Genomic DNA, 16,103 nt, shown 5'->3' with positions numbered 1-16,103 from the left:
AAGTTTCTAAACATGATTTAGAACGAATGCGTAAACTAAGAATGACTAAAAAATAGGGTTTCAAGGATCTCAGTTTCACGAAAAATTGCATGAAGCTTTGAGGAAGATGACGATGGTAGATTTTAATAAAGACTACGATAAATATTGGTAATGATTAAATTAAGAGGTAGCGAAAATCGAATTGGGATTTGGTTGAGCAAACTAGGAGAATGTAGAAATTTGGAAGCTTTGTTAAAGAAACTGAGAAACTGATTTGTAAAAATAGGCTAGGATTGACTAAATTTAAGCTAAGAGAACGAATTTGAGGGACTAAAGATTGATAATATGTATTGGATTGATCTGAAATAGGATTGATTTGATAAAAATGATTGTTGTTGATTGATTTGTTGGGTGTTTGATTGGGGGTTTGGAATGAATGAATCAAGTTCAATTTATAGCTTTTGAGCAGCTAAGTTTCTATAAATGATCCTTAAAACTCTCCTCCATGGTGTCCATTAACTTCCCATCAGTTAAGGGAAGATCATCTTAAAGATTAGTTTTTCACCCGTGTGTTGCACAGGTTTTTTCTATATTTTCGTCGATATTATATATAGGTCTATAATTTTGTATATATTAAAATTTAATGAATATATGATTATTATAATTTAACATGATGAATAATGAATGATGAATAGTTCAATCAATATTATTAAATACTTCTTTGAAAACTACATTTTGAGTAGAGTTACATAGTTTTCCATCATCATCAGAAATGAGAATTTTTAATCTTTTTTTTGCTAGTAACTCTTGAGAATGCCACATACATTTGACCATGGCTGAAAACCGGACGTGGAAGATATAATCCAACATGTGCTAGTGATTGTCCTTGACTTTTATTTATTGTCATTGCAAAACATACAACCAAAGGATACTGTTTTCTTTGAAATCTGAAAGGTTATTTGATATCTGATGGAGTCAAAGCAAGCCGAGGAATGTATATCTTCTGTCCAATGTTACATCCCGTAATTTTTTATGCTTCAATCACGTGTTCTCCTAATCGAGTAACAATTAATCGAGTGTCGTTACATAACCTAGAAGTTTGATCTATATTACGCAGTAACATGACAGGTATTCCAATCTTTGATATCAATTTGTGATTTGGCAATCCCGATGAATTTATACTATTCAAAAATTCCGGAGTGTACACGTCTTCGTTGTTGTGTGATGCATTTTCAACTTTGTAAAGAGTATCTGAACTTAAGTAACATTTTTCTTCACCCGACCATGAAGACAACATAAGTTCATTGACTTTGTTCACAATATCCAATGTTGGTGCAAAAATGGCACGCTCTTGTAAGTAGGTTGGATCCCGATTATTTTCCATCTATTTAGGATACGTGTTTGACCATTGCTTCTATAGGATTACCACTATCTTGGATCAATAAATCTTCAGGTACATAAAATGTACTTTCTCCGTCATTTGCTCTACTAATTGTTCCATCCCCAATACTTAAGATCCACTTTGAAAACAATTTTAATTCCTCATTGTTTTCATTTCCACTGTCACTTTGAAGCCTCATGTTCTTGGTTAATTTAAGAACTTTGCAGTATTTCCACAAATGAGATGCATTTATAGTGGCTGAAACAATGTTTCGTCTACTGCCTTTAGGAATGACAGGTAGTATCTGCCTGAAATCTCCACCAAAAACAACAACTTTTCCACCAAATGGCAAACTCATGCTATTAGCATTTTGGAACCGCATAATATCTCTTAAAGTTCTGTCAAATGCTTCAAAACAATGTTTATGTACCACTGGTGCCTCATCCCATATGATAAGTCTTGCCTTAACGATTAACTCAACTAAATCACTTCCTTGTTTGATGTTGCATGTTGAGTCTTCATTTACAACTATTGGTATACCAAATCGAGAATGCGCAAGTTCTCCCCTCATACATAAGAAGAGAAGCTATTCCACTTGATGCTACAGTGAGTACAATATCTCCTTTGGATCTCAGAAATGATATTAAAGTTTTCCATACAAATGTTTTTCCCGTGCCACCAAATCCATAAACAAAGAAAACTCCACCATTTTCTTTTTTTATAGCATCTATAACTGTTTGGTACACAATTGTTTGGTCACAATTTAATGACTGAATAAGCTGCTTGCTTTCTTCTGCCAATAACTTTCTGTCATAACACAATTCATCTTGAATAAGCCTATTTCTACCTTCATCAATTCGTGCAACATCTGGGTAAGATAAAGAATCATAATCGTTCAAGCTTCTTGTCACACCCGACCCTAGACGACCTCAATCGGCATCGAGCGTGAAATCGAAAGATTGTAATCAACACTTAGGAGTCTCCAATTTATCCCAATATCATAATATCATATTATATTACAATTGAAATACCAAAGTTCTAACCATAATTCTAATAATAAGCAACAACTTCTGATTCTCGACTAATTGGTCGGTAACCTTCTCTCTATCTTGTACTTTCTCACCTAAAAACATTAAAACATTTAAAAACGTGAGACAAAAATCTCAGTAAGAAACTATCAGCTATAAAAATCAGTTTTTCTTAACATAACTACATATATACCTTTAGAAAGGGATTTAATCAAAACATTATAAAATATACTCAAAAACTAAAGTTCATAATAGGATCAATGTGTTAAACCAAAAACCAAAAATATATAATCTTGATGATCACGCCGCCTGAACTGAGATTTATATATCTCAAATATGAAAATATCAGGTTTGGTCCTTCGTCTTTCTATAATCTTTTAAAACTAACTCTAAATATTTAATTTATACCTAAAACCATCAAAGTAACTCCAAATTTTTCCGATAATACCAAATTAACTTCACAAACGCAATAATTATTAGACACGGACGTGACACTTCTACTGTTTTCTTTTCAACAACTTTTCTATTTCAAAAAGTATGTAGTTCTTCAATTGCTCATCAGTCATTCTTAGATCTATTAAAAAAATTTAAATGGCAATTGCATTAATAAACTAACTAATGAAATTGAAAAGGTGTTAATGTATTATACAAAATTATGTATGGATCACTAACTCAAAAATTATAACATTATATAATGTATTTAAAGATAAATATTGAAATATAAAGTAGTACCTTTGTTATTGAGGAGCTTCTGTTGAAAATGTAGAATATCATCACAAAGAAGGTGCCATGTTTGATTCCACAATTCATTTGGCCCTGAAATGCAATTCGAGAACAACAAAGTAGCAAAAAATACACGTAAAAAATGACATGTTCCTCAAAAGGATGCTTCTTGTATAGCAGATACATATTCTTTGTCATCGTCAAGTAATCTCAATGCAAAGCATGCTTCTTTAAAAGTAAAATATACAATACCATTCATAGTGTTGATATCATCATATTTAGTTGGATCCTTGACAATGTTTAACAAAATTCTGAGATAATATAATTCGCCAACACCTGGATGGATGTAAAATATCCTGCCAACAGAAAGTCCTCTTTGTCTTGGGCACCATTTTTTTTATTGTTTTTGTCGTGTAAGCAGATGCATCAATCACTTCAACTTCTTTCCACACAAACTTATTTGGAAATTCAACGTAACTCAATTCTCTAGCTTTATGATATACTTCATTTGCTTTCATCCACTCTAGGAACATAGTTCCTACTTGAAAATTTCTTTCGACAATATTTTCAATGGGTTCATCATCACGAAATACAATGCATTGTTCATCTGGAAGATGGAAACTTAGCCTTTCAACTGGTGGTTCTCAATGACTTATTGGAAATGCAAAAATTCTCCATGACGCCTCATATGGAGAAATGTATCTGCAATCATAATACATTTTTATTTCATCCTCAATCTCACCATTAACGTTATCTCCCTTAGACCGGTAAAATGTTGTAGTGATTCTATCATTGCCTTTTTTAATGTATTTGAAAAGATACTTGATAGCCCTTTGTTGATTGCACCATTCTACATCAATATGTGCATCATACTTCAATAACAATTCACAATTGTATGGCACCACAAATGGGTTGCCAAGTAGAGTGTGATTTTTCTCTATTGTTCGCCCATTATCTCTTCTCATATACATTGGATATCCAAATTCATCCACAATTGTCTCCCTAGTGAATTTCTTAGGGAAGTGCTTTGAACATTTCTCATCTTTCATGCATGGTGATTTTGTATTTGAAACCCCACACGGACCATGTAACATGAATTTCTTCACTGTCTCATATAATTGTGGATTTTCAATGGAATCAGGTATCTCAGTTGAAATAATTTTATCGATATTCTTACCATTTGGATGTTTGTCTTGTGGTTGTAAGAATAACAATATATGTGCATGAGGTAGACCATGTTTTTGGAACTCGATTGTATACATAACTGTCCAAATAAATTAAAAATGGATGTATTAGGTGAAAATAAATTTGCATTAGATAAAAAAACGGTAACTTTAAATAATTACTTACTTACGTGCTATGATTCTTCCAAATATTTTCCCAGATTTCAAGTCACGAATCAACATGTCCAACTTCATTTTGAATACTCTTGCTATTATATCTGGTCTATCTTCTGCTCGTAGGCTATATTTATCAAGAAACCTTTGAATTTCAGACCATTTTGAGTTGCATGTGAACGTAATGAAAAGATCTGGATATCCACACCATCTACATATGGTCATTGCATCTTGATAGTTTTGTATCATGTACCTTTAAAAAGGTAGCAATCTAATTAAGTAGGTGAAGAAATGAAACAATATTTTAAATTTCTATTGTAAACAGTTAGTTAATTTAATAGGACAATTCTTAATTTTATACAAAACATACCTGGCACCGCCAACATATGATGAAGGTAAAATTATTCGTTTTCCACTTGATGATGGATTTGTGTCGCCTTTAAGTACTGCATCCGATAAAGCTTCATATAAATCAGCCCTGAGATTTGTTTGGTTGTGTCTGATATATGACAACCTTTCAGCTTCAATCATTGTGTAAGAATCAACCAGGAATTGTTGGAATAATTTTCGAGCACTCAAAATTACAGATCGATCATTATTTCTTTGTTGTATTCTGAAGGCAAAAAATTGACGCATGCTAATGGTTTTCCTTTTTCCATTCTTATCATCATTGAACAAAATGTCTCTATGATATCCATCTTCACCACGAGCAAAAAAGGAGAGGATATTGTAGTGGAAGATAGGATGGATGCAATTCATTGATGCGTTTTAACAGACCTGACTTAGTCTCTATTATGATGTCTCTACAACTTTCAGAGGTATCAAAATCTCCCACAATTAAACCTGCAACTTCCGAAGCACTGGGCATATTGTATCTTCTACCATCTGTTTTTCTACCTCCAATTAGCCTTAGCTTTAAATCTGTACATCCATAAGTTGTCAATATGTCTCTTGTCAGTCTGAATGATTGTGCTAAAACATTGTAGTCATCAAGCATGGTTTTTAGGTCTTCAATTATCGAATGATCAATTCCTTTATTGTAATTCTGTGAGCTGTTAGGAAAAAAATTCAAATATTAAATATGTCTAGTACAATTTACTTTAACTCATAAAATTATAAATTGTATAAAAACATACCTAATTGATCTTGCTCTATTTGTAATCTCATTTTCTGTATCATAGATATATAGTTGTGCAAACTTGGCTTGTGATTCATGTTGAGGCAGCAGACTACCAATCAAATGACAATTTTGACCGTTTAATCTAAATACATAAGGTCCACTCCCATTGTTCAATGAGTAGTCAACTTTTCCCCCCATTGATGTAAAAGAGAACATCATATTGTAAGCTCTGATATTTTCTAAAAATTATTTACTTCGAATGTCCAAATAGAAGATTATTTAGGATAGTTGGAGGGTCTTTTAGTAAAGGTAGTTTAACTTTTCCAACTCCACAACACATTGAAAACGGTCTATAGATACAATTTCAATTTTTTGCCTCTTAATTGATGGACAATCTATCTCCTTTACACATGTTTTTGACATAAATTTCAATTGATATCGATGTTTTGATGCCCGATACTTTCCTCCATTTTCTGCCAAAAAAAAAACTCAAATGCATATGGTTTCCCCTCTTCCAGTTCATTCGAAAACTTCATGAGACAATTTTCTTGAACTTGGACTTCAATAGTTGTTCCCTACAATTCATATCCAAAAAAATGTTATTATTAATACTTCAAATTTTTAATTTCATTCATTCATTAAAAATAAAATAATAATAAAATAATTAGATGTAAAAACCACTTTTTCATCTAAGAAAACCATACCAATGTTTTTATATGGATCATTCCATAATCAGATAGTTCTTGCTTTAATTCTCCATTTCTCTTTTATTGCATTAATGTCCGATAATAAAATCGTATTTTCGAGGCATCGTTAACTTTCACAAATCAATAAAAAAAAGTATTATTAATATATAGAAAAGTAGAGTAAATAGTATATAAATTTAGCAAGGTCAAAATAGAAGTTACAGATTAAGAGAGAATATATAGACGTAGAAACATTAGACGATTATTTTTCATGAAGAAAGTAATAATAATTAAATCAAAAATCAAAAGAACTTACAGTGATAGAGAGATGGAATACAAAGTTTTTTTAAAACAACCAAGAAGATTACTATTTATAATGAAGAACTATAATGGGCAAATAATTTTATTATTTAAAATTATGGATTTTTATTAGAATCCGTCTCTCTATGAAGTGGACTATATTAACATCAGTTTCTATCTATAATTAAAATTCAAAGTGGACTCTAAGTCCTATGTTCGAACTATAATCATTAAAGAGTACAGACTGGACCCTTTATCTATCATAATTTCATCTTAATTTTGAATTAATAATTAAAGATAAAGTGGACTCTTTTTCTACAGATTTATTATAATTTTAAATTAAAGATTATGATAATAACTAATAGTATAAAAGAGTAGTACAAACTGAACCTTTTATCATTTAAGATTCTATTGTAATTTTAAATTAAAAGATCAAAGATATTATATCTTCAAAAATAAATATTATATTATTAAATCTTATATAATAATAAAAAATTAAAGATCAGAGATATTATATCTTCAAAAATAAATATTATATTAATAAACATCTATATATACTAAATATTATTATCTTCACAACCCTGATGCTTTGAAAAAGATTATTTGCCAAAGTAATAGAAAATTGGTAAAGAGGAATGAATATATAAAAAATGAAAGTAGACACATTCCAAACATCAGTTCAATAAAAGAAACAAATTTGGTAATTAACTAATTAATCAATTTAAATGATGGGAACATCCATAACTCTTTAAACATATTTTTATAGAAAATGTATAACTAATATGAGCTACTTCACTAAATGAAACTTACATTCATCTGTCGCAATGAGAATAATCAAATAATAGAGGTTTAGACTCTAATTAGAAATCAGTTTTTCAATCTTAGTTCAACCGAAATTTGACAGACAACCATTTTGTTACAAACAGGAGACCAAATTCAACAGCGTAGTATACTGATTGAGGGTCATACCATAAGGATAAGATGTAGTCGGGAAATGAATAGCGCTGGTGAACTGGTTGTTTTCCCCTATTACGAATAAAAGCTTCTCATCTTTTCGATTGGAATAACTGTTGAGTAGAGATTAGTCATTTAGCAAAATTAGGAAACAATTAGATTGAGGGCTAACAAAATCTGATAAGACTTATTTACCAAAAGCAACTACTTAATTAAATTCCTTGATTAGCGTATCAATTTGGTAACGTTTTCACCTGGAATGGATAGTGACCAAGTCCCTTAGATGGTGCTGAATTGGTATGAACCATTCTGTCTCCATAGCATCACTAATCAAAATTGCTTATTCAGCAAAATTAGGAAACAATTAGATTAGTGGTAACAAAATCTGATAAGATTTATTTACCAAAAGCAACTACTTAATTAATTTCATTGATTAGCGTATCAATTTGGTAACGTTTTCACCTGAAATGGATAGTGAGCAGGTCCCCTAGATGGTGCTGAATTGGTATGAACCATTCTGTCTCCATAGCATCACTAATCAAAATTGCTTTGTTTATATCTCTTGTAAACACACATCCCTGCAAAAATATTGCAGCAGCTTAGCTTCATAAGTGGACAAAAATTGTAATTTTCAATATTATACATTTAACTTAGCACGTCCTTTGTGTCCCCAAACTAATAATTAGCACGCCCTTTATGTCCCCAAACCAATAATTTATGTAGCTTGCTCTCACAAATTAGGTGTCTGACCTCCCGCAATCAGATAAATCCTAAATCACTGTACCTGCCAGAATTCAAAACCCCAAAATCTAAGATTATTGCATGATCACAATTCAATAAATGATTTACTACTCAAATTTACCCCATCATATAATTCAATGCATAAAATACAAAAATTAAATATGGATATATGTTTATCCTGTTTCTACTTTATAACAAATCTGCTCCCCGAGATCCCTAGAATGCATTCAGAACAACCATAGATAGCATGAAAAAAGCATTAGAGCAACAGACCAAGAGCTTTACTAATATCCTGCAAACAAAGAATTACAATCACCATTATGCTTTCTAGTTATTATAAAATTGAACAAAGACAATAGATAAAAACATAACATATCACCAATCTATACTTTGTAGACTTTAGTTCAGGAAGTCATATCAAAATACACCTAATTGAACCTATATCCAAAATGCACCAATGCATATCATAATTCCAGCATTATTGAAAAACCTTTCACCTTCCATGAACCCTTTAGATTACTAACATTTGGAAGCTTATATCAAGGTCAGTATTCAGCTAATGCTCTCACTAAGTCAATAATTTTTATTTTCTCCAATTGTATCATTAAAGCTTGAACAACCATAATTGTAGTTTTTCTCCAATTGTATCATTAAGTTTCTGATAAACATATAAGGGAAGTCCTATAGTAAACATATATTGGAAGAACTCTTAGTCTTTCAACTATATAAATTATTGGCTAGCCTCATGAGCTCATCGTATTTTGAAAAAAAAATCTTTAACCATCATTTGCAATAGGACTTACAGCTCTGTTCTGAGCAGCAATTCCACTAATGCGAATATCTGTTGGTACCCCCTCATTTTTGTAGTATGCCTATAGTATAGTATGAAACAGAATACGAAAATCATTAAGCAAGCACTAATAAGATCGGCAATTAAAGCTTAAAATAATTCAAAACAACCCTGAGCAGAATACAAACCTCAAGTCTATTGTGAGCATTCACACGAAATAATGCTTTATATGCTTGATAAAATGGAAGCACGTTCTTTTCTTTAGATGCTCCAAAGGGAACTCCACCATGGATAGGTTGAAGACATGAGTTTGAAAAGACTTGTCCACCAAGATCCAATGGTAATGGGTGTTTAATTTGCTCATCATTTGCAACCAAAGAAAGACTATCACTATTAGACTGAACAGGGCCGTCTTAAACTTTTTGGGGCCCATGTGCAAATTTTTTGTCAAACCTTTAATATTTAATATAATTTTCTATTAAGAAAATATAAAAAGAAATGAATGAATGGTAAGGTTGTGAATTTTGGATGGTTGAATATTTAAATTACATATGCATTCAATAGAGTGGAAGAATGTAAATAGATCTTATTACATTATATTATTATTTTTTCAATTTAAGCTAGTATCTATATTTGACTAACCACGTTTTAAATTTTGGGGCCCTTATAATTTTGAGGCCCTGTGCGCTAGGGCTCCTTGCACACCCTCATCTACCCCCTGAGACTGAACTACCTTTTAGATCTTCACAACCATCAGAATTTGTATGGCAAAGTAAAGACAATCCTATTGAGGTAAAGTTGAACCATAAACAAATAGGTCAAAACAACCACAAAATATAGAAATTGAGGGCACCCATACATGGAAACACTGAATCAATCCAATGAAAAATATGTTTGCTTTTTGAAAACACAGGAAAATATGAAAAATAAAAACTATTCAAACCAAAAACAATGAAAATAACGAAAAAAAAAATTACAAATAACTCTTCCCAGAGACTCGAAGTTGAGAACACAGATCTTAACCAAAATATCCTGAAAATCAAAACAATTGAATTATACATTAGATTTAGCAGATGGAGAAATTAGATTAAGAAATTAAGAAGGAAAAGAGTTACTTTACCATGCGATGAATAAGAGTTTGCTGCCAATTCTGGGTATTGGTGAAGTCGAAATCCCTAAATCATGTCATTATCAAAGTATGAGGAACAATAAGACAAAAGCGCACCATGTTTGAATCTGAAATAGGAGAACCAGGGCCTAGGGCAGTGGAAAGTGAAAAAGAAAAATGGAAAATGAAGCACAATAATTACGGTGGATACTGGAGATGCTGGAGGTCAGTACAACAGAACCAAGAGAGGAGGAGCAAAAAGAGGAATGGATTAGTGCCTGAAATCGAAAGAGTCAAAATTCGAGAAACAAAAAGAAATTTTTTACCTTAAGAGATCCACTTTCAACAGCAATTACGGTGGATACTAGAGATGCTGAAGGTCAGTATAATAGAACCAAGAGAGGCAGGCGACACCGATTGAGATTGAAGAAATGGGAGAGAAGAGATCGCTGAGAGAAGTTTGAACTAGGGATGGCAATGGATAGTGTACCCGTGGGTACCCGGCACTACCCGATCCTAATGGGACTATTTGTACCCTGTATAAAAGGGTATGAGACGGGTATGGGATCAAAACCATTACCCGTTAGGGTAATGGGACGAGTATGGACGAGTATGGGAATACCTCCTAGGGTACCCGGTACCTGTTACCCGTCATAAAAAAATTATATTAATAAATATCATTGTTTTTTAGATGTAAGACGTGAAATTTAAAACCCCAACTATTTATTTTTCAACAATTGAGTGATACCACTAAGCTACTTTATTCTTATTAATTAAGGTTCAATTTATTCAATTTTAGATTGATGATTTATTAAATTTATAGTTTGTTAAATTTGTAATATTTTTTTTATTTATTGATTCTTAATGGATAAGGGTACCCGCGGGTACCCGCGAATTAAATGGGAAGGGTATAGGATGCAAAAGTATACCTGTTAGGGTAATGGGACGGGTACGGGTAATTAAAATATAAAAGGGTAAGGGTTCGAGAATGGCATTACCCACGGGTACCCTATCCGTTGCCATCCCTAGTTTGAACCAAGAAACTATAAAACTGTCGAGGGAACCGTGTTAAAATAATGTGAAATGAGATAAGGCCAAACTTTAGAAAACTGACATGTCAGCAAATAAGATCTTAAATTATGAGATATTAACTGCATTTACCTAGTCAAGAGATATTAAATCTCAGTCAAATTATATTTGTTAGTAAAATATTACTACCCTTAGAATCTGCTTCTCAATCTTCCATATCTTAGTTAGGTTTTCCTAGCTATATAAATACCCCATGTATTTACTGTAAACTCAAGATTACATATTAATTAAATACAATTACCTTTATTCTCTTATTACGCACATCAATATGGTATCAAGCTCTAGCCTCGGTTCTGGACAGCTTCCGCCTCCGGCCTCCAGTCTGGCATTGCTCCCGAAAAATTCTTTTGCAGACGAATCCTCATCCAATATTCACACTGAATATATGATGATCTTTAATGTAGCCTCATCTTTTGTTTCCCAGCCACCACACTTCAATTTTAATCCAAACTTTTCAACCAACTCCTTACCACCACCACCGCCACTCACCTGCCAACAGCATATCATCTTGGCAGATGGCACACCATTCTGTCCCTCCGACGATGGGAATATTTTCTCATGCCCAATTCTCTACTCATCCAGGAACTTCTGGGTTTTCAACCCCATCCCAGGAACCATCAGTGTTCCAATTGCCACCCCTACGTCCGATAGGACCTCTGTCCACCTCAACGGCGTCGGCTATTCGAGGATTCACTCCTTAATTCTCTGTAGATCAGCTCTCTGGAATTCCCACTTCCAGTTATTTTAGTCACAATACTCATGGCCAGACGCAGCCTCTACAGTTTCAGTCCACCGCGCCGCCAAAGACAAATGAGCTGGGTCACCAGCAATTTCGGCAGTCTGCATCGCTTCAACACCATCCACAACATCCTCCACAGACTGGGCCGACTATTGGACAGTCAGCGCAGCCTCCATTCACCCTCGGTTCGAATATTCCACCGCATACGAGTTTCAATTTCAATTCTATACAACCAGAGTTAACCTTTTCCCATCCTGATTCTACCATAAGTGGATCAAATATTATGCATGCAAGACCACTGCTTATGCATGTGAATACCAATATTCAGGTTAAAGTGCAATTAAATAATAGCAATTATAGAGCTTAGCGCATGAATATTACAGTTGTGATGAAATCTCAAAAATTGTATGATCATAATCACTAGTTCAGCCCTGGCTCCACCTAAGTTTTTACGTCATATGCATAATCTGATGGACTATATTACAAACCCTGCATACACTAATTGGCACACTGTTGAAAACATTGCTAGGGCACTTTCTGTTCCATAAATGGAGAAGTGTATCATGTCATAATAAACTCACAATCCTTTCATGATAATTGGTGCACTATTGAACGTACTTATGGTGTCATATTTGGTAGTAGGTGTTTGATTGATAGATTGACTCAAGAAGGCATAACCGTAGAAGAGTATCTGACCAAACTTAAAGTTTTGCTTGATGATTTGTATGTCTTTGGACATCCATATCCACCTGATCTATTACTTGACTTAGTGTTTCAACGTGTACACAAGGACTTTAAACCTGTTATTGCATCCTTAATGGCCACCTCTAATGATATTTACTATTTTAAGCTACGTCATCAATCGGTTTCATATGAAACTCTACTTAAAGGTCATTTTGATAACCCGGTGGCTATTGCAAATGTTAGCACTAAATCAATCAGACATGAGCCTCAAACTGCTAAGAAACGTGGGTACTGTTATGTTTGTGGGGAATCTACACACTAGACTGACAAATGCACATCTAGGAAGCAAAACACGGGGAATCACAACAAAAGTGGCAATAGCAAGCATAGGGGATGCCGCACCAATCATTCTCGCCCTCAGGCACATATGGCATGGCAACAGTAGCATGACAATCCAACTTGTGGTGGACCGCAACCCTGGTATCCCGATACCAGTGCGACTCATCATATGACGATGGATCCAGCACATCTTCCACAGGCAGAACCTTACAATGGCTATGATCTAGTGTACTTTGGTAATTGTCAAGGTTTGTCTATTACTCACTTTGACAATACTAAGATTAATAATCTTGCACTAAATAATGTTTTACTTGTACACAAGCTTACCAAATCCCTTTTATCTGTTCAATAATTTACCAAAGATAACAATTGCTTTTTTGAATTTTGGCCTAACCAATTTCTTGTGAAGGATCAGGAAACCAAGGAAATCTTGTTAAGAGGACCGAGTAGGCATGGATTATATGTGTTCCCTAGAGTCTCAAGCAAGCATTGGTAGGAGAAGCGGTTTCATTTGCATGATGGCATATTAGACTTGGACACTGCTAGAATAAAACAGTAAGTAGTATTCGACAGGCTCTATTGATCTTTGTAGTATTTGTCCTCTAGGGAAATCTTCTAGAGCACCTTTACCACCTATACAGCGAACCAGTAAAATACCTTTTGAAAGTATTCATGCAGACATTTGGGTCCTGCTCCTGTTGTGTCTTTTTCGGGTCATAAATACTTTGTAGCTTTCATTGATGAATTTACTAGTTTCTCTTGGGTCTTTTGCATTCAAAATAAGAATGATGTGTTTGCTATCTTTACCAATTTTATGCCTTAATTGTTAACCAATTTGATGCTAAGATAAAGAATTTTTATTCTGATTTTAGTGGTGAATTTCAGAAACTTGACTCATTCTTTAAGCAAAAGGGAATAATCCATAAAATTGCATATCCACACACCCATGCACATAATGGGATCGTAGAAAGAAAAATTAGACATCTTGTAACTTTATTGGCTCAATCCGCTTTACCTTTGAAATTTTGGAACTTTTCCATTGTACACAATGGTAGATTGATCAGTATTTTACCAACTCCAGTACTTCATAATGATTCTCCTTCTTTTCGCTTATTCCGTGTTAATCCTGACTATGACAACCTTTGTGTCTTCGATTGCGGTATATTCCCATTTCTGCGTCCCTACAATCGTCATAAGTTTGATTACAGGTTAAAACCTTGTGTCTATCTCAGACCATCTCCTAATCATGCAGGTGATCTTTGCCTTGATCTACAATCGAATCACATCTACACGTGTAAGCATGTGGATTATCATGAAGATGTGTTTCTCACACATGACATCTCGACCAACGCACCTTCATTAAGTATGACTCGGGTGTCATATTTTCTATGCCAACTTGCATGCCTCTTGTACAACATACGACCTTGGCTCCTGCTCCTCCTACAACCCCACTTGCTACTCCTGCTCCATCCAATCATCATCAACATAATTCCTTTCCCACTTCATCAATTTGTCTCTCTGCTAACCCCACTACTGTATCCCAAATATCCTACCAACCTTCAGCTGCTCTTGCTTCACGTAGTCCTCTCTCTTCCTCCTTCCTCCCAATGCCTAGTGTAGGGGGGAGTTTGGCCATAGGCAAACTCAACCCTAAGAACTGGCAAGCTATGAGAAGGCTTCGGCATGGAGTGATGAATGGAGCATGTCAATGTACGCGGCCGGAAGAGCTGGAGTTGGCATAAGGAACACTATAGGGGATAAGGACTACCCTGGTGTATGGATCTCCGCCACCTCTAGGTCAGTAGTCGGTACTGGCTTAAGTGATCCACCCTAGTCTGCTAGAGATTAGGAGAGTCGGGCATACGTCCTTCGTGGAGGGAGGCGGATGTCTCCATAGAGTGGAAACTCTATGGACATTATGGGGCCGACGAGTGCCCATAGTGCGAGCCCATTCTTGGGCGAGGTTGCCCCGCAGGAAGACCCTTCCAGGATGGAATACCGATAGAGGCATTGACGGGACCCTTTGGTAGGATTTGGCTGGCCGAGACTTGGGGAAGTCGAGGCGCCACATGGGGCTTTAGCTCGACACAGAGTTACCCCCATGACACCCATCACCTCCATACCATCTACGTCGGTGCCGGTGCTAGCACGCACACTTGTTGCTCCTTTGCAAGCAGAACCTGCTCACTCGATAATGGCATCACATCCACCCACCATGCCTACTACTATTCCTTTCTCCTCGCCTGCACCGGTAGCAACGGTCTCTTTTTCCTCATTTGACCTAGTGTCTGACGTGACATCCCCAGCAGCGTAGACGACTAATGCACCGGAACAATCAAACTTCAGTGACTACACCTTGTCGAACCATATTGTCACTTCCTACCGACGCTGCGACTCCACTCCAATTGCTTCTCCCTCTTCACTTCCCGCCAACACTATTGTTTCAGTTGAAAATTCTGTTGATTCCGCTCAATCCTCCATCATCCCCATCGCTACTGATTCACAACGCACCCATCGTATGCAATTACGAACTTCTACATACAATTCTTTAGGTCATTTTGCTGGCCTTCTCGCTTGTCATCCTCAAGACAAAATTGATCCAACATGTTTATCCAAGGCAAATAAAATCCCCGAATGGCACGAGGCGATGTCGGTGGAAATCACAGCCTTACTTGACAATAATACTTGGATCCTTGTGCCTCGTCCCACCGATCGGGAAACCGTAACTAGTCAATGGTTGTTTCGCACGAAATGAAATGCAGACGGAATGATTGAACGTCATAAAGCATGCCTTGTCGCTTGAGGCTTCACTCAACAATCTGAACTGGATTACAAGGAAACGTTCAGCCCAATTGTAAAGGCCACCACCATTCGTATAGTTTTTACACTTGTTGCGGCACATGGATAGTTCATTAATCAGCTTGACTTCTCCAATGCTTTTCTCCATGGAAATCTGACCGAGACCATCTATAAGGAACAACCTCAGGGGTTCCGTGATGTCGATAAACCTGATCACGCATGTCTTCTCAATAAATCTCTATATGGCCTTAAACGGACACCTCAGGAATGGTTTACACGCCTCAAGCAATACTTAACTAAAATCGG

General features: G+C 35.1%; 1 pseudogene; it reads right to left on the bottom strand.

Moving 5' to 3' along the window:
• Window positions 1–675: 675 nt before the first annotated feature.
• LOC136233693 (uncharacterized) lies at window positions 676–14,634 on the bottom strand (annotated as a pseudogene).
• Between the last annotated feature and the right edge of the window lie 1,469 nt (window positions 14,635–16,103).

This window comes from Euphorbia lathyris, chromosome 6 (assembly GCF_963576675.1).
Source record: "Euphorbia lathyris chromosome 6, ddEupLath1.1, whole genome shotgun sequence".
Lineage (NCBI taxonomy): Eukaryota > Viridiplantae > Streptophyta > Magnoliopsida > Malpighiales > Euphorbiaceae > Euphorbia > Euphorbia lathyris.
This window is presented reverse-complemented; position numbering and strand designations above follow the sequence as displayed.